We start from the raw sequence: 20,926 nt of genomic DNA, 5'->3' as shown, positions 1-20,926 counted from the left end.
GAAAAGCAAACAGAATTCCAGAAATAGTTGACTCATACTAATTCCAGAATTTTACAAACTCTTACCTGATAACATCTTGAAAATCTTACTCAATGCATTCCAAGAAGTTAAAACTGCAGCAGACATCCCTCCCCTCATGAAAATATTATATCTTCTCTCCCATCTTAAAACCAAATAAAGAGCCTGACCTATGCACATCATACAGGCCAATTTATTTGCTTAACATCGATTACAAGATACTCATGTCTATCTTAGCAGACAGAATAAATAGCATTCTTTCAGTAATAATTCATGAAGACCAAACTGGGTTTATCAAAAACAGAAAGGTACAAGACAATGTAATTAGATTCCCTTCCTTAATAGACTTAGCAAACAAGAAAAAATGAGATTTCTGTTTTAAACCTTGATACAGATAAAGCTTATGACTTGCTAAGTTGGCCATATCTTTTTAAAGCTCTACAAAAATACAATTTCTCCCCAAACTTTATAGGATTAATTAAAAAACTATAAGAAGAGTACTTAGCCTATTTAAAGATTGGATCTTATCTATCTAGCCCATTCTAAATATTAACAGGTACTAAGCAGGGTTGCCCTCTTTCCCCATTACTTTTTGCCCTGGCAATTGAGCCTCTTGCAAATTGCAATGGAAATGATGACAGTGTTAAAGAATATAAAGCGTCAGACAAATTATCCCCCAAGATACAACTGTTTGCTGATGACCTACTAATAACGTCCATTGATACTGAAAATTCAATAGATCACCTATTACATAATCTAGACATCTTTGCAAACATCTGTGGTCTAAAATTCAATCACAACAAAACTCAGGAACTTCTAGTGAATAAACATATTACTCTGAAACTTAAAATAAAAAAGATATAATAATTCCACCACCTGCCAAATTTAAACAGAACATTAATAAATTATTATTAAACTTCCTTTGGTATCCCAAAAAACAATAATTTATCTTCTCTGGCACACAAGCTAGGATGAAGGAAGTACAGGGTTTCCAAATATTGATTTTTATTTAAACTCCACATTTATTAAGTGTTACTTTGGAATGATATTTCCCATGCATCATATTGGAAATCAGTACATGAAACCTTACTTCTTAATAGTAATATGACATTGCTTGAACCATATACTCAAATACATACAAACATCTTTATATGGATTTTAAAAATAAGCATTCAAAGTGAAAGGTCAAAACTTGATCTTACACCTCTTATAAACCAAATATTGCTTATTTTCTAATAAATTAAGCATGTATTAATAACTATATTACCTATTGCCTACACAAATGAATGTGTGATATCTTTTGATATTCAAAAAATGTTAAAATTTAAGAAGGGTGACCTATTATACTGGAATCAATTTCTCTCAGCTAATAAAATAAGTTTTGCAGACTATTTGATCAGCAGATATAGTTTGCAAAATTGCAATTGGATGGACATCCAAAACTTGTAAAGTATTTTATACATACTAAGCTCATACCCTCATTAGATGCATACAATAAGCGCAACTTAAAAATCTTACATTTTATTTCAACAATTAATAGCTCACCCAAGAACACTTCATACATATCTGTTATTTATAAAATTCCCAGAAATTATAACAAAACAGAGGTTTCTTTTTGCATTTATTCAAGTGAAGTTAATAAGTATTTTCAGGAAAAAAGATAAACTTTGTTTACAGTCAGTCAGCGAAGGAATCCACATCTTCCCTGTTCTGGCATGCATACACTTGGAAATCTTTCATAGATGTTTCACAGACTAGCAATAATGTACAAGAACTATGAAATGAAATATTGGAGATATGGACACCCTGATGCTGACTGGATACATACATTTGTTAACTACAAAATTATTTCTCAATTTTGGTTAGACCTTAGATATCTTTGTAAAGCTCTATGGAATGACATCTGTATAATTTCTGACTCCCTTTATCCTTTTCAATTTTCCTAAAGTCAATATTAAAAAACAAACATTTTACTATGGTCTATCCTCTCTATAGCAAGGAGAATTGTTACTAAAAATTGGAAATCCCAATTAACTCCCGTCATAAGAATGACATTGCTACTATAAAAGCAAGGACTAACAACATAACTCATCATTTAATTGCATGGGCAAAATTTTCTAATCTTTTAGAGAAATATTAAGTGTTCTATGCATATTGCTTCCTTAATTCTTATAGACATTCTATATAGTTTTTTTTTTGTTACTATACTGTTAAATTGTGTTATAAAATAAAAACATTTTAAAAAAAGAAAATTTATGCTAATGCAAAACATGTTATTCCAGCAAATTTCTAAGTGTTATAAACATTTAAAACCTGTCTCCGATTTGAAAAGCTTTGTTCTATTTATCTATGTGTTTATTTATTGTCATTCCTGATTTTTGAGCCAAGAAGCAGACACACACGCACACACACACACACACACACACACACACACACACAAAACCACCCACCTGTCCTTGTAATTGCCGGTGATGCTGTTACGTGGTGTAATCTGATTTAAACTTTTTTTCTTCACCTACACTATATATGGCAATACACAACCACATTTACAGAGGGAAAATAAAGATAATAAGCAGGTCATTTTTGTTCCAATCCATGCTTAAGGGTGACTCAACAGGCTTCCCTGAAGCCAGGGACTTGCATCTCTATTCCAGTTGGTTACTTCTCCAAACGTTGTTCTGTTATTGGCTGTAATTGCAAATTGGTAGCCAATCAGAGAACAGAAAGTAGAACTACCACTGTCTGAAGCAGAGCAGTGGAACACTGCTTCACTTCCTTGTGAAATGCTGAGCTCTACACATAATGAGGTACACTTGAGCACTAAGAAGGAGATCATTAGGGAGAGCAATAAACTGTATTCATGACTTTAAGCATGTCATTGTCTGCAACCACATTGGCACATTTGATTTTAACATCCTCACACTACAGCCCTGACATAACTTTTGTAACAGTCACCTTCCCCTATAATCCTTCATTTTTAGTACATTTCAAAACTGCTTCTAGTACCTAAATATTCCTATAGATATTTCTAGAATATTGAAATAGTCTTGACTTAAAAAAAATATATACCTTCAGATGTTAAGAACTTCAAAATGACTAACTTTGCATTTACAAGTACTTTATTACAAATTTAATTCACTTTTTAAATCTGTTCATTGCTCTACAAACTTTATAAGCAATAGTGAATATTCTATTTTAATTTTATTTATGCAGTCTGACTCATATTTAAGCAAGTTGCAAAGAAATAAATGGAGGTTATTTCAGTACAATATCATGATCATTTAAATAGGAATGTTTCTTAGTTCTCATAACCATGTGTACAACAGCTTTTGATAGTAAGAATGGTATCTAGCAATAGGACCAATACTGCACAACGTACCAATGGATGTATAGGCAATACAGCAAAATTGTGCAAGTTCATAAGAAAACAGTTTAAAAATCTGTGCAATCATGGTAGACATACATTAACTCAGGATATATTTTGTGATGGACTATTCCTTCAAACGTTACAAACTTCACCTGCAGGTGCGTACCTTTGGAGGAGGTTATATTAAGTAAGGGAGTAGTGGTAGCAAAAACCTTTGCATAGAGGCAGTGGGAGTCCTAATGTTTATGAATATCATGCTTGATTTTAAGCTCTGCATTTCTAAAGTACAGCCAAACAATCCAATTCAGGTGAATTGAGGAGGCCAAAACATGCATGTCAGCTCATGGGGTTTGGCTTTATTACCCTGAATTTACCCACAAAGACTCAAAAAGTAAAGAATCATACACATTCAAAAGCCTTGTCGAAGAAACACTGATATGTCCTTAAGGGGTCATTTGCTTTTACCCCAAACCTGCACTACTAGAGGTTTAAGGTATTACACAGGAGAAGATTCTAGTTTGTCTTGATCTTTCTTGCAGTTTTTCAGAATGGTTTTGTTTGTGGGACCGTTTTATCCTTCGATTTGTATAATTCTTTATTTGATTATATCAACACACATTTTGGGTATAACCATGCTGTAGGACCATGGTGTAGGATCAGTTTCCTTTCCAGTTATGTCCATCTTTTCCAGGTTCTCGCACTCCAGATATACTTTCTCTCTCAGGTAAAAACATATTTTCTTTGCGGCTATGCTGCTAGTGCTACATTAAAGCCTATGTGCAACTTGACATGATATTTGAAGTCATTGAGAAATTAAAAACTAAGTTACTATATTCCATAACAGACTCAAATCTATTTATTCGGTATCTGTATCCCTCTTAGTAACTTAGCTGTATGACATTTCAAGATATTGGGTATGCAGACCCTAAAGCAAGAAATGATTGGATGCCAAAACTTGAGAGTGGTCTACCCTTATCATACTTGCACATCTCAAACTACACACAAGTTTTAGACCCTTGAATCTAGGATATGCAGATCTGTAACCCTATCTAATCCTAGGAATCATCTTTGAGAGGTATCAATAATGGATAGAACTGGCTACCTATTTCTCTCACTGCTACTGTTTTGACCAGTACACTACTGCATAAAACAATACCTTGGAGTAGTACTGTCCTCCATTAAAAAGAAGAATACTGCTACTAAGGGAGCAAACCTACTAGTTATGAAGTAATAAAGATGAAAACCTTCTACTAGTCAGTACCCAATTCAAGACTCCCATGAGGAAAAAAGCCTTCTTTAAACTAGATCCTGTTACATGGAATAAATTACCAAATGAAGTAAGAGGTCAACAGCCCTTACAGCTTTGTCTGCTTGAGAAAGCCACTTGTATCTGTTTTAGGGAAAATGAGGATCCTAATCCCACTGTATCATCCATAAACTATACCAAATGCATACAACTTTAGAACTGTTCTTCTATATACATAAAATGTAAATAATGCAAATGCTGCACCATTTTACTTTATAATACCTTACAAAATTGTACTTTACTCTATGCATATATAACTTGTAATATATTGTTTTATGTCTGAATTTTAAGAAGCTCAGGTTATGACTAGAAAGGGTCAATAGACCATCTAACCAAACAGGTTAACAAATAAATAAATAAAACCAAATATGTACATTTAAAATTATTTTTGCCTCTTGTCATTCAGTTTGGCTTCTATATAACAATATATGGGGAGCGGCACTTGTAATTTATAAACATAATGACTTGCATTTGCTTTCTTCAGCCATGGCAGAAGATTTAACTTTATATAAATGCCACTTCTCAGTATGTTAAACTCTGCATCTGAATTGTCAGCCAGAGCTACAGGTGGAGCAATTAACTACTGGGCAACTGCCCAGGGTGACAAAGTTACTAACACATAGACGCTTTCGGCATTTTTTTAAATCATGTAAGCAGTCCCTTTGGCTCATTCTAGCTATGACTTTGTTCTCAACAGCTCAGCTTTAGGCTCAGTACATTTAATTATCTCTGACCTCGGGCTACTGTCATTCTCATCTACCGTGTATACACATGTTCTTCTGACATTGTCTTTATTCTTCTTTGTATTACTTTCTTTGGAAATATTCTGTATGCACAGTTTTTGTTCTACTTAATGTCACATTTTATCACTGAAATGTGGCTTTTTATTTATACCCTTACTTTTGCACACCCTAAGTGGTTTTCTTTATTGCACATAGTTTAAATGCTTCATTTAAAAGGACAACATCCTCTTTCTATACATCACCCTCTGCAATTTCTGTGCCTTATAGCTTATTCCCATATATAATGCATTCACACAATTTTTCATTCTTTATCTGCATGATCACAGACTTTTTTTTTTTCACACAATTACAGTAACTATTACTCAGGCTTTCTGGTTGCATCGCTGATGTTTCCAGAAACCTCTCAAATCTAGAAAGCTCTGCGATTTAATATCACCTTTGGAAATGCATTTAACAATTTTCTTTTTGGCATGCTTACACTATTTATGTTTTATCTTTATTTTTCCCCATCTTGCTTCATGCTACAGCACTTTTACTCCAATGCCCCATGTCAATCACTGGGGATTCCAGCCTCTCCCATCACCCTGACATTAGCTTGATATGATTATAAGGGCATCTTGGAGGGTCTTGGCCATGAACTATAAGCTGGGGGATTTTTATGTTATGACCTACCTAGTTATTGTCCCCATCCCCTCCCCTGCACTCATCAAACCAACAACCAAGGGCTACTCCCCTCTTTGGACCATGCCTCCCCCAGGGAGCATATCCCCTAGGATGGACACATACATCTCTCCCTGCCAGCACCTCAGATGCCTAAGCTGCAAATCAAACACAGGTCACCTGGGCCATAATTACTACTTTATCCCTCTGCATCGTGGTGCTAACCGTTTGTTTTTACCTTTGTCAGAAAATGCACAGTTTCTTGCAAGGGCTATAAACCTAGTGTAACACATGTGAATAGTTTCGTTTTCCTCCTGCATACTACTACTGAATTCATGTTTTGACCTAATTATTGTTTGTTTTGACTATAAGTGCATGTCTAATATCCATTAGGTATCTGTAACTTAACTCAGCATTAGGATCAGGTATGACTTTGCTTTCTGTATTTGGTATAGGCTTTCTCCTGCCATATGTAACAGTAATACATTCAACCTTTTTTTTTTTTTTTTTTTAAGTTGCATAGTTACCTAAACTACCAACCTTTTCTGCTTTGATCCTGGATTCTGATGCCTGCTCTTTCTACTACTGTATTTTTGCCAGAATATTTTTTTAATTGGAATTAATAGTTAAAGTTAGCTATAGAGTTAATTTGTAGTCCAGCTATATGTTTGCAATCTTCAAAAATACATATATTTTGTCTTTAGAAAAATAAATATATATGTGCAGTCTATCTTTTAACAGTTTAAAAGTTTTCAACTATTCACATTTTCTACTAGGCACATTAAAAACATCAGCAAAGTATACAAGTCCTTTCAATTGTGGGGAATGTGCACTATAATAGGAAGTCTTTTCTTACATCTGCTATATTACATACAACACCCTACACTGATAAAACTACATCACAGCAACTATGAAACAGTGAAACCACTTTGCAGTTAAGCCATGATATATAAAGGACAAATTATTATTCCAGGGATATGGGGGATATTCAGGGTGACTCTCTCACTACTGCTCTTTTGCCTTGCCCTTAACCCATTCATATGTCTGCTTAACAGATTAGGTTATGGATATAATTTGGCTGTCAAAAAGCAACAAAGTGTAAATGCTTCTCCTCTTCGTTTTGCAGATGATTTAAAATGGCATAGCTCCTCAGATGAGGAACTGAAAACAACTGCAAGTAGTCAAACATTTTCAGATGATAATGTGCAAAAGCAACCTTTACTACGAAGCTGCAACACCAAGAAAACATCAGCTTGGGACAAGAATGTGACATAAGAACTTGTGCAAGAGAGAGTGTATAAATATTTGGGAATTTATGAAGGATCAACAATAAAACATGAACAAATGTAAATATAATTCAGTAAGGAATATTTTACAAGACTTAATTTAATCCTGAAAACAGTGTTGACATCTAGGAACAAAGACCAAGCTATAAACCAATTTGCTCTTCCTGTCCTAATTTACAGTTGTGGAGTGATTGACTGACCCCAAAAGGTGTTGGATAGATTATACAGGAAAACAAGAAGGATGTTTCATGCTGAAATGATTTATAAAAATCAGTACATACCAAGATGATATGTTCCCAAGGAGGTTATGGGCCTCCTTGAAATTGATTACGTGTATAGATCTGCAATTGTGGGACTGCATACATATCTGCTGACCTCATAAGAACCAAACATAGTGAAAGTTTTGAAACATGAGGAAAATAAATCTAAAATTACTTCCCTGCTTAGTCTAGCAGAAGCATATTAGTGTTAAGTTGGAATGGAAATCAAACCAGAAGTAGATAAAAATCAGGCAGCAGCTGAATGTGCCAGAAAAACAAAATGAAGAATATAAATAAGGAAGGATCAGATGAAAAGGCAAGAAATGTGAAAATGCATAAATATAGTTGCAAGTATAGAAAACTCCTGGAACAACCACATGTTGATCAGGATCGAACATAGGAATGGTTAAGGAGAGGTGAATTCAAACCCAAAGATGAAAGGTTAATATTGGTGGCCCATGATAGTGACTATGTACATGTTGGTTTACAAAGTCCATTGAACATGTGGGAGAAACAGACAAATGTAGGTTTTGTAAAATAGAATTGGAAACAAATGCACACCTTGCTGCTGGTTGTGACATACTAATGGCAGAAGGACTGAATACTGAAAGGCATAGTAATATGGCAAGACTATTGCACTGGGGATTGTGCAAACATTATAATACTGAAGTAGCTAAAAAACACTGGAAACAGGAGCTACAATACATAACATTGTATCATCCATTACCAACAGTTCAAAAGATAAATGAGAGCAAGCCAGATATCGTGGTCCATGAAAAGAAGACAAAAGTAGCACTGATCATTGAAATCGCTACACCCAGTGACTACAACGTCTTGTGTACAGAGAGCCACAAAGTCATAAAATACCAGGATCTGCAGGCAGAAATGTGAGCAATGTGGAAGAAGATACCCCGACAGTTCCAATAGTAGTAGGAACAAGAATCTTATTAAACAAGAATCTAAAATCATATTTAGATATGTTACCGATACATGTAACTGTGTGAATTGCAGGAGGAGTCATTACTGGGCACACTGCACGTACTGCTAAGAGCACTTCAGGCTGACATCAGAGTGTGAAAAAATACTAACTTCATGAACGTTAATGCATTGTTTCTGTTATGCAAGAAGCCTAGAATCTCCAGACATATAATATACAAAAAGGATTATAAAAGAGAAATTAAAGGAACGAAAAACACTTACACAAGAAAAACTTTCAAAAGCAAGTGTGTGTTCATTAATACAACTGATTTATGAAAACCTTGGTCCATTTGGAAAAAGAAGTGACTGATGAAGTGCCAAAACTATCTCTCTTGTCTTGTCTTTCCGCTTTTCCCGGTTAGGGGTCGCCACAGCGGTACTCTGGTCCGCTAATGATTGGCAGTAGATTTTTACGTGCCAAGTTGCCAGCCCTGATGCACAACCTTCAACGAAGGTACACCCATTCACGCATGTGTCCCCACAGAAGACGCTTTAACTGAGAGTCTAACAGGACAACGTCTTACTGTGAGGCGACATTGCTATAAAGAATAAAATCTAGATATTTTTAAAAGGTATAAAAAGGAAATATTGACATGGGAAAGAGAGATATATGATACAATACTTATCAAAGGAGAAAGCCAAATTAATCAATACAAAAAAGTAGTCCCAAAGATATTTGAAGAGAAATACAGGCAAAGGCATCCAGATATTTTTTGTATTGTGAAATTTTCCATAAGATCACAAAAATAGAATGCAAAACAGATTAGTATAGCAGAAGTTAAAAAATAGAAGCGGATGTTGTGGAATACCTTTAAAGTGAAGGATATAATGTAGAAAGTCTAACATGGGTTATGTCATAGCATGATGAACAATGAGTCCCCCAAGTAAGGAGAAACAGGAGGAGCAGGAGACATCTGAAGTACAAATATGGACATGGAAGAGAAAAAAAAAAAAAAGATTGAATATGGTGCTTTATTTATGCAAATGAGAAAGCAAAACTAATCAATACAAAAAGAGCAGCACCAAAGATATTTGAAGAGAAATACAGGCAAAGACATCCAGATATGGAAAATGTTATAATACAAAAATAAGAAAACAAAAGTGGAAAGGTAGAAGAGAGTATTAATAATGGAGACGTTACAGAAATAAAAATTGAGGTCATGGATTACCTGCAAAGTAAAGAATTTACTGTACAAAGTCTCTCTCTGATAACACCACATCAAGATAGAGCAATGGATACCCAAATTAAGGAGAAATCAACGGAGCTAGAAACATCTAATCAGTTGCCGTATGAAAATACTTAGGAGCCTTCCACAGGAAACCAGTACAAAAGTTCAGTGGAGTTGCACAGCAAGAGAAGGAACAGGAAACTGTGGCAACTCTGATACAGTCGATGTTGTGAAGGAGTGATAGGACAGTGATTTCCAATATGAAAGAGCAATGGAGGACACAGGATGAAACTGAAGAGAATGCGGCATAGGAAGATGCTTTGGAACTTTCTGTATAATGCTCACAAGAAATCGAGAACAAAGAATGTGCCCTCAGTTTAGAAAAAATTATCTAAGAGAAGAGTTGTTTTAATAGAGATGAATAGGCAAACTAAGATCAATGAAAGAAAGAATACAGAAAGTCAGTAAAACCCAAAAAGTTAGAAGTACTGATAAAAGAAATTAACACAGTAATTAGGATGGGTTATAGAAATTCAAGTGATATAACAGAAGTAAATGGATATATTACTGTGCAGCTAAATTAACAACAGATAAAATCTCACCATAAAAACACAGGGCAGTAACGGAAAGGAAGGGGAGAAATCAAATGCCACCATTGAATTATCAAATAGAGAACACCATAAAGCAATTACGACAAGAAGTGTCACTGTTACAGTACAGAAGAGAGAACAGATCAAAAAAATACTCAAAGACGACATGATAAAAGCACAGTATCAGAACAGATCAGGATCTATTGAGCACTATCGCAAATATATAAAATAAAAATATCCTCACAGGCAAAAAAACTTAGATATAGAAAAATATAATAAAAAATACAAAATAAACAATTTAAAGTAATATATTGCTGACCCAAAAAAAGTTTTATTGAGAATTGGGAAACAAGACAAAGAAATTGAAATGTCACCAAAAAAAAAAAAATACATTTTGGAGAAAAATCTATGAAGATCCTGTGGGACATAAAGATGCTGAATGGATAGAACAATTAAAAGACGGACTAAGTTCAGATGTACAGGATATGAAATGGGATGAATTAATGGCCACAGAAATTGAAACCAAGTTAAGAAAAGCCCCTAACTGGAAAACCCCATTCCCAGTTATAGTACCTAACTTCTGGATAAAAGTATTAAAATCTTTAGATGAAGATCTAGCCATGAGTAAGAACTATTTATATGCACACCCCAAACAGACACAAACTAGATTAACAAGAAAAAAAATGGTCCCACTTAAGAGCCAACCTTCAAGCTTTCCTAAGAACTATAGATCAATAACTTGCCTTTTGATAAACTATAAACTGATGACAACAGAGTTTATAATCATTTAGAAGAAACCCCAATCATGGCAATAGGACAAAAGGGTAACTGATAACTGTTAAAAGGGGAAGAATCTAAGTATGGCATGGCTAGATTACAAAAAAAAGTTGATAGTGGCTCACATCCATGGATAAAAAGAATGCTTAAAAATGTACAAGATACACCCTACACTGATCGATTACAATACAGTGACCATGAAATAATATCAAACCACTCTGCAGTTGAGCCATGATACGGGACAAAATTATTATTCCAGGGATAAAAATTCAAAGAGGGATATTCCAGAGTGACTCTGTCACTCCTGCTCTATTGTTTTCATCTTAACCCATTAAACTGTCCACTTAACAGATTAGGTCATGGCTATACTTTGACTCCCAGAAAACAACAAAGTGTATAGACTTTTCATCTGCTTTTTGTGGAGGATTTAAAAAGTGTATAGTTCATCAGATGAGGAAATAAAAGCACAACTACAAGTGGTCAATTTTTTTTTTTAGATAAGAATGTCATTTTGTCTTGATAAATGTGTAAAGGCAACCTTTAAAGCAGGAAAGTTGCAGCACCAAGAAAACTTCAGCCTAGGACAGGAATTTGATATAAAAGAACTTGAGCAAGAATGAATGTATAAATATTTTGGAATTGTTGAAGGATCAACAATAAAACATGAACAAATGCAAATAAAACTTAGTAAGGAATATTTTAGAAGACTAAAATTAATACTGAAAACAAAGTCCAAACTAGAAACCAATTTGCTCTTTTTGTCCTAAGTTACAGTTTTGGAGTGGCTGACTGGCCCTAAAAAGGTGTTGGATCAGTTGGACAGGAAAACAAGAAGGATGTTTCATGCTTATCAAATGATTTAAAAAAATCAGTGTATACCAAAACTGGGTTCCATACACTAGATCGAATTTTTACTAATTCGAAATAGTGCATGGAATGCTCACTGCAGCGAAAGTGCACTTAATTGAAAGTGCACTTATGCGAAGTTCAGTACAATGAACGGGTGTTGCACTGAAGTTCCGTGCAGTACTCACGGACCTTAGGGTTAGGGCACAGGTCATATAAGGGGACAGCCCATAGGGCTATCCCCTTACCATGACCCATGCCCTAACCCTAAGGTCTGTGATGACTGCAGCGCAGTGAAGGACATAGCAATGTCCTCCACTATGGTGCAATAGTCATGAACCTTAGGGTTACGGCATGGGTTAGGGGTAATGGGATAGCTTTACTAACTATCCCCTTACCCTATCCCGTGACCTAACCCTAAGGTCCGTGACTATCGCACCATAGTGGAGGACATAGCTTGTTTTTTTATGTCCTCCACTGTACTGCGGTGTTTTCGGTGAAGTGCATTTACGCAAAAGTTCACTTTCGTTAAAGTGAACTTTCGCAGAAGTGAGGCTTCCTATTACAAGTTTGAAGTAGTGAACTTTCATTCTTGTAATAGGAATCCACCAAAACTATATATTCCTCATTCTGAAGGCAGTATGGGCCTCCTCAAAATTGATTACATGTATAGAAGTTTTGGATGCATAAAAATGTGTTTATGTGTATTTATTTATTTAACATTTGTTAACCGGGAAAGTCAGACTAGGTTCCACAGAGCCTGTTTTCAGCAGAGGCCCGGGGAGAAATGCTTCAGATGCAGGTCTTTGGAATGTGGGAGGAAACCAGAATACATTGAGGAAACCCACAGGAACACAAGGAGAACATGCAAACTCCACACAGAAGGCACCCCAGCAGAGAATCAAACCAGAGAACCTCTTGCTGTGAGGCGACAACGTTAACAGCGGCACCACTGCACCACCCATCATTTCATTGATTTATGTATTTAACATTTTTACTGATGGTTGTTTGTATAGTGTTTTAAAAATGAGGTAGATCATGTGTCTTTGGGAGGGGTATTTAAAATGAGATTCCAGCTCTTGCTTTGTATCTGATGAAGTTTGAGTACTACCTCAGACGAAAAACGCTTAATAAAAATCTGTGTTTGCTATAAGGTGCTGTTTATTGCCATTCCTTTGGATTTTATTAATTAGATTACATAGGAAAATGAAGGATGCTTCATGCTCACCAAATGATTTATAAAAATCAGTGTATACCAAGATTATATATTCCCCATTCTGAAGGAGGGATGTGCCTCCTTGAAATTGATTACATGTACAGATCTGCAATTGTGGGACTCCACACATACTCTGACCTCACAAGACCCAAATGTAGTGAAAGTTTTGAAACATGAGGAGAATAAATCTAAGATGACTTCTCTGCTTAATTCAACAGAAGTATATTGGCATCAAGCAGGAAAGGAAATCAAACCAGAAATAGATTAAAAAAACAAAAAAAAAAACAAATTAGGCAGTAACAGAATGTACAAAAAAACAAAAGAATTTAAAGGTGAATGACCAGATGAGAACGCAAGAAATGTTGAAAAACCATAAAATATAGCTGCAAGTGTAGAAAACTTCTAGAAGAACTCCATTTTGATCAGAAATGAATGCAGGAATGGTTAAGGAGAGGCAAATTCAAACCAAGAGAAGAAAGGTCAATATTGGCAGCCCAAGAAAGTGGGCTATGTACATGCTGGTTTACAAAGTGGAATGAACATGCGGGAGAAACAGACAAATGTAGGTTTCGTAAAACTGAATTGGAAACAGTCACATACCTTGTTGCTGGTTGTGACATACTAATGGCAGAAGGACTGTATACTGAAAGGCATAATAATGTGGCAAGAATGTTGCATTGAGGATTGTGCAAACATTATAATACTGAAGTAACTGAAGAAACATGAGCCACAAAGAATCATAGAAAATTATGAAGTTTACATCACATGAGCTCACCCATTACCAACAGTTCAAAGGACAGAAGCTAGAAAACCAGATAAGGTGGTCCAAGAAAAGAAGACAAAAGCAGCATTAATATTGCTACACCCAGTGACTACAGTGTCTTGCATACTGAGACACACAAAGTCTTAAAATATCAAGATCTGCAGGCAGAAGTGAGAACAATGTGGAAGAAAGATACCCAAACAGCTCCAATAGTAGTAGGAGCAATGGGTCTTATAAAAAAAGAATCTACAATTATATTTAGATATACTACCAATACATGTAACTGTATGAATTGCAGAAGTCATCATTACTGGGCACATGAAGGGTGCTGTGAAGAGCGCTTTTGGCTGACAGAGTGAAACAATACTAATTTCATGAACTTTAATCGAACTTTGACTAAGGAATGGGGTCCACTCCCGTCATAGTATTAGAAACCCAAAAGATTTGGAGAAATAAAAAAGCTATGAGGTGCAAGAAAGTAACAAAAGCACTTTTACCCAACATCCAAGACAAAAACAATACAAATTTCCTGAACTTTAATTATACCCTGATGTAAGAATGGAGTCCATTCCTGTCATGGTATTAGAAACCCAAAAGACTGGGAGAAATTAAACCATGTGAGAGGTACATTACCCAGTCAACCATTACCAACAATTCAAAAAATAGATGCGAGTAAACCAGATATAGCAGTCCATGAACAAAATACAAAAGTAGCATTAATCATTGAAATTTCTACATCCAATGATTACAGCACCTTACATACAAAGACACAAAATCATAAAATATCAGGATAAGAATGCAGAAATGGCAGCAATATGGAAGAAAAGTACCCAGGTAGTTCCAACAGCAGTAGGAGTAACAAGACTAAAAAAATGTTGGACACATTGCAAGTGCTGAGAATAGCACTCTTGGCTAACAGCAAGGACTGAAACAATACCAATTTCATGAACTCGAATCATACCTTGACTTAGGAATGGGGTCTATTCCTGTTATAATATTATAAACCCAAAATACTTGTAAAAGTTAAACCGAGGTGCCCTAATACAAATAAGAGCATTCTTGAATACTTCCAAAGAATAAACCTAACAAGTTCAGCACACCACTGCAGAAGCCCAAACTATCAAATATAGAACTTAATGGTTTCAAACAGGATTCGTAATTCTAAGCACAGAACACAAATCTATCCCATTAGGAAGATGGGACTTCCGAGGGCAATAGTGAGCTAGTCAGCATATTTCTGTGTTTTTGTGTACAGAAAGGTACACTATAATGCCATCTATGGCTTTATGCATGTGGATCACATGACAAGCCTGGGTGAAAAATAAATGTCCTGAATATATTCTTTAGGCAGTCAAAGCAGATCCACTTTGCAATATCACAACTATTAATACCAACATTGCAACAACAAAGCAATGGAATATTCATCTTAGCTATGAAATTTAGAACTGTCCTTTCCTATCACACTCAAAATCTGACAAAAAGACAAAGCCATCAGTAAGTTTGGACATTAGAATGGCTGACCCACCAGGGAGGGATTAGAAATAGAGAGAAAAATTGGGGGGCGGGGGTAGATGGACATCTGCTGTAACTAGTTTCAGCATTCAGAAACACCAAATTCTTCTTATGTTGGCACTCACTGTTATATTACATTATGTTTGAGCATGTTTTATATAATGCAACATAACCTTACACTGACAATCTAATGGCAACCATTGGTACATAAACTTTATGCATACTTGCAAAATATGACTCACCTGACCAGCTAATCTACTGATGGAGGCTATATAGTAAAACAGCATAAATAAAACTAATGATCATCTAAGAAAGCTGATGATTATATAACAAATGACATATTAAGTATGTAAAACAGTTGTGATAAATGGTCCGCATCTGTAAAATAAACAATTTGTTTGTATGCTATTCTAAGTATATAGTACTGCCATACTACACAGGTGAAGTGTGCTTTTACCTGCACCTTGTACAACCAGAGATCGGGTGATTTGAAATATCAAATGCAAGCTTTGAGACAATAGCCCAATTCCATATCCAGAAGCACAGGACCAAAGCAGTGTGTGTTTCAACTAAGAATTGAATCTAGACCTTCCCGATTACTTCCCTGGCTCCTCTACCAGTAAGCTATTGAAGCAGCTCATATCTGGCCTCGACACTGGAACATTATTTTTCACCTCAGACAGACATGACACACACCAGACAGAAGAATGACAACATTAGATTCATATCAACATGCATCACCTCAGTCCAGGTGAAGGAGATCATTTCTTTCTCCCTCAGAGGAAGTACACGATCATATATCACTACAATTCAGGAACAGAACTATGTACACCCAGAGGAAGCGCATTAACTCACATCACTTCAATCCATGTGCCAGAATACATTTCTCCAGAGTTCCCCACACAGAGAAAATGCAGAAAGGAATAGAACCTCAGTCCAGATGCATAAACACGTTCCTTGCCCCACACTGTAGCCAGGAAGTGCATCAACACACTTCACAAGGAATATGTTCCCAGCCCCCCCCATAAAGTAAGAGCATCACACAATCACCTTAATCCGTTTACAGAAGCACAACCCTCCTCTCGAAAAGGAAGTGTATCAACACGTATCACCAGAGTCCAAGTGCAGGAATGCTTTCCTACCCCCCCCCCCATAAAGCAAATGCATCAACCCAAACTCCTACTACCTTAGTCCAGATGTCAGAATACTTCTAGCCCCCATAAATATGCACAGCAACACTCATCACTTGAGCTCATGTAAAGGAGCATATCCCTTTACCCAAAAGAATACATTAAAAAAAAAATCAGACAAAGAGGGGAAAGGAGGCAGTGTTATTTTTTTAATCAAGAGTTCAGATGAGCTTACATCATCCTTTTAATAAGACATTCAACTGAGGCCCCATCTGCCTGAGTTGGTGGTAGCTTAAATGGATGTAAAATATCCCACAGCACCTATCATAAAGAGAAGGTGAAGTTTCCAGATGCCCTGGTCAAATTCCCCCAATAGTATAAATACTACCTCCGATCTCCCCTGAAAAAAAAAAAAAAAAAAAAGGACTACAAAGAGACTACTAGCTTACTGGGATTAACACTTAATAAAAAGGATAAAAAATATAACATCAACATTACTAAGATATCTGTCTACACATAACAGACCTAATAACTTTGAAATACCACACTCCAACCGAATCAAGTTACACACTCTTATAAGTGATTAAAGTCACATGTAGCAAATGAAAAGATGCAAAAAGCAATTTTTCTGCCAATTCTAGACAGGAGGCCATCCTTTTAAATATTTGAAAGCAAGACAGCTTGCCTGTTATACATCAATTAAGCTGGTTTCCCCCTCTTAAAATTATTTAAGCTCCTAGTAAATGGAAGAATATATCAGGTATGAAGTTTTGGAAGAAAATGAGTTAATGGGAAGAGAAATAAATAACTCTCAAGACTGGCAATAATTCCCTTATATTCATTTCCCTTGACATATGGCTTGTTTTAGTAGGTTTATAGACTACACTTTAGTACTAGTGCTACATTACAAATTCACCACTGTAACAGGTACAAACAAGCAAAATCTGAGGGTAATGCTACTCAATGCTAGAAGTCTAAACCTCAAAATGCACTCACTCGAGGCACTCCTTAAAATGGAGAACACCGACATCTGTGCAGTGACAAGAGACCTGGTTCAAAGCCCCAGAGAGCAACCCTGCATTACCAGGCTATAATTCTTACCACACCTTTCGGCAACCTAAACCAGACTGAAACACTAAAGGAGGAGGCGTGTCCATATTCATTAAGGATGTCCACATCTCCAAGCTAGAGCTCAGCATAATGCATACGAAATTATCCCAAGTGCAACTATCTCTGGGCAAGACTGCAATCCAAACTGTAGCTTTTTACAGACCCCCCACCATGCCCCAGGATTCCCACTCCTCTTTTCTTAATACACTGGAAAATATTATGGTACAACCAAACACCCTAATAATGGGCGATTTCAACTACCCCACCATTAACTGGGAAAACTTCTCATGTACCAACTCTTTTGCTTAACGTTTTCTGGAATTCATAAATTCCAACACCTTGGATCAATTTATTGACACCCTCACCAGGGGCAGCAATATCCTAGACCTGGTCATTACCAGCATGGGTGACCAGTGTTCCACACCAGAGGTCAATTCCTTGCTGGTCAGATCTGACCACAAGCTAATCACCCTAGACATCCACATCATGCCCCCACCCCCCCACCCCCCATTAGGGAAACAACCATAAAAAAATTTCTCCAAAGCCAACTTCACACTTCTTAAAACAGAAGTAACAAACTTCATGACACCCATGCAGATGGACAATAGAGGTACGACTGCTGAATCCTACACAAATACACTTTATAAGCACTTACACGAGTGCATGGATTGTGCTATCCTTAACAGAACCAAGATGCTATCCTCCAAAAAAAGGAAGCCAATCTGGTGGTCTTCTGCCATAAACAAACTCTACAACAGAAGAAAGAAACTGTTGCAAAAAAAAGAGTAAAATCCCATGATTGGAGGAACTCCCTGGTCAGCCTCAGTAAGAAGCTGAGATCCCTCATAAAATCCTCCAAAGCTAGTTATGAAAACAAAATCGCCACTGATTCTAAAGACAACCACAAGGCAATCTATAGCTATGTCAAAAATCTCAATGGCAACACTCAGATCTGCTCCGAGTTACAGAACAATGACACTAAATATACAGAACCAACTGATATTGACAACATCCTGGCAGATGGGTCCTTTAGGGAGTGAAAGGGGGGTAAAGTTAGCACTGAACCTATCTATATACCGGAAGAGTGCAAAGCTCCTGTAATCATGGTTGCACAGGTAAAAACCTCACTTTCCAAAACCAAGAACACAGCATACATGGGACCTGCCAACATCCCAGGCTGCATTCTACATGAACTACAAAATGACCTGGCACCACACCTAAGTACCATGTTCAATTATAGCCTCACCTCAGGCTTTGTGCCCATTGAATGGCGCACTGCGATGGTTATCCCACTCCACAAAGGGGGCGCCATGAAAGACCCTGGGAACTACTGCCCCATTAGGCTGTCGAGCCTGGTCTGCAAGACCATGGAACGTATCATCATGGAACTCGTAAACAAAGACATTGGTAATCTCCAAACTCTGTACCTCACACAGTTCGGGTTTGTAAAAGGCAGATCATGTCTCCTAAACCTGATAGACTTCTTTGAAGCAGTCACCAAAGCCATAGATGAGGGTAAGGTGGTTCATACAGCCTATCTAGATCTTGCCAAGGCTTTCGACACCATTCCACTCTGGAATTATAGATAAACTCACTAAACTAGGTATAAATCCCTATGTCACAAGATGGGTTGCCAAACTGGCTTACTGACAGAACTCACATTGTGAAAGTAGCAGACTCCAAATCTGACTTCAGACCAGTGACAAGTGGGAGTATCCTAGGGTTCAGTCCTGGGTCCTCTCCTGTTTGGCATTTACTTCTCTGAAGAACAGGCTAACACAGAATGTCTTTGGCTAACTACGTTCACAGATGACTGCAAACTAGGTGCCATAATCGAAACTCCTAATGATGTGGACATCCTACAAAAGGGCCTCACTGAGACAGATGCCTGGTGTCAAAGCAATGGCCTCAAGCTCAGTGCCAAAAAGTGCATGGTCATCACCTTTGGTAAAAGCTCTGTACCCATGAACTAACACATAGGCGGTAGTCTACTTAACACTGAAAGTGTAATAAGAGACCTTGGGATACAGGTGTACAGTAGTCTCTCCTTTGATAATCACATTGCCACAGTGGTCAGGAAATCTTTCTACATGGCACACTTCATCACAAAAGGTTTCTCATCCAGAAAAAAAAAAAAAAAAGTCATTGTTCCCCTCTACTCATCACTCAGACCCATTATGGACTACAACACCCCTTTTGGTATATACCTCACAAGACATCTACAACAACTGGAAAGGCCACAGAAATACCTCAAAGAGGATTACTGGCCTCAAACAGATGCCTTACGCAGACTGTCTCAAAAAACTCCAGCTTTACTCCATAGCATATAGACTACTCTGAGGTGATCTCTGCCTAACATACAAAGCTAGGTCAAACCCAGAGCTGTTGGACATGCTCCACTTAAAGAAATCCCTCCCAATCCCTCTGAGCTACATGCTCTAGGGACCTAAACCTTGTCACCACAATAAACAGGACATACTGGAGGGATAGATTCCTGTTCCAGAGACTTCCCATACTCTGGAACAGACTACCTATCTATATCAAACAGATCTGCGCATTAGCATTCTTCAGGAAAAATCTTGATGACTGGATGGGAAATAGAAATTCACCCCAGGGATCACTTCCGTGGCTCTGCTCAACAGGGGCACAGGAAAATAATTTTCTTGGCTGGCAAAAGCCAGGGTACCTTTTTGGCTATGCTTATATAGGCCCTAGGGTCAATAGCCTAGTACCTATCTATGAACATTTCTGACATTAGAGCATATTAACAGATATTTCCTTATATCAAATAAAAATGTGCCATACTATGGAGCACATCACAAGTATGCTGGCATTTGCAGCAATTGTTTTCATATACAGAAAGTCAGGTAAAAAATATGTTTAAAGCCTCGTTGTGGGTGTTCTGCACAATAGGTAGGTAGCAAATACAGAAAGACTAACTGATTCTTCTCAAAATAATGCTGCATGAGACCTGAAGCTTCTTTACTGCATATCTAAGACAAATACTAGGCTTTGAATGTTATCACACTAGCTGAACTGTTAATCATCGCATGCTTTTTCATTTTTTTCATTTTCTAGTCTTATTAACATAGCAGGTCTGGACTGAAAGAAAGTACAGTTTTGTAAACTTGCCATAATAGTAGATGTTTGAATGGTCACTGCTGCAGTAACCTTAGCTATAGATGTTAAATCCTG

The sequence above is a fragment of the Protopterus annectens genome, chromosome 16.part0 (assembly GCF_019279795.1).
Source record: "Protopterus annectens isolate FY-2018-M chromosome 16.part0, PAN1.0, whole genome shotgun sequence".
Classification (NCBI taxonomy): Eukaryota; Metazoa; Chordata; order Ceratodontiformes; family Protopteridae; genus Protopterus; species Protopterus annectens.
Note: the sequence above shows the minus strand (reverse complement) of the source record.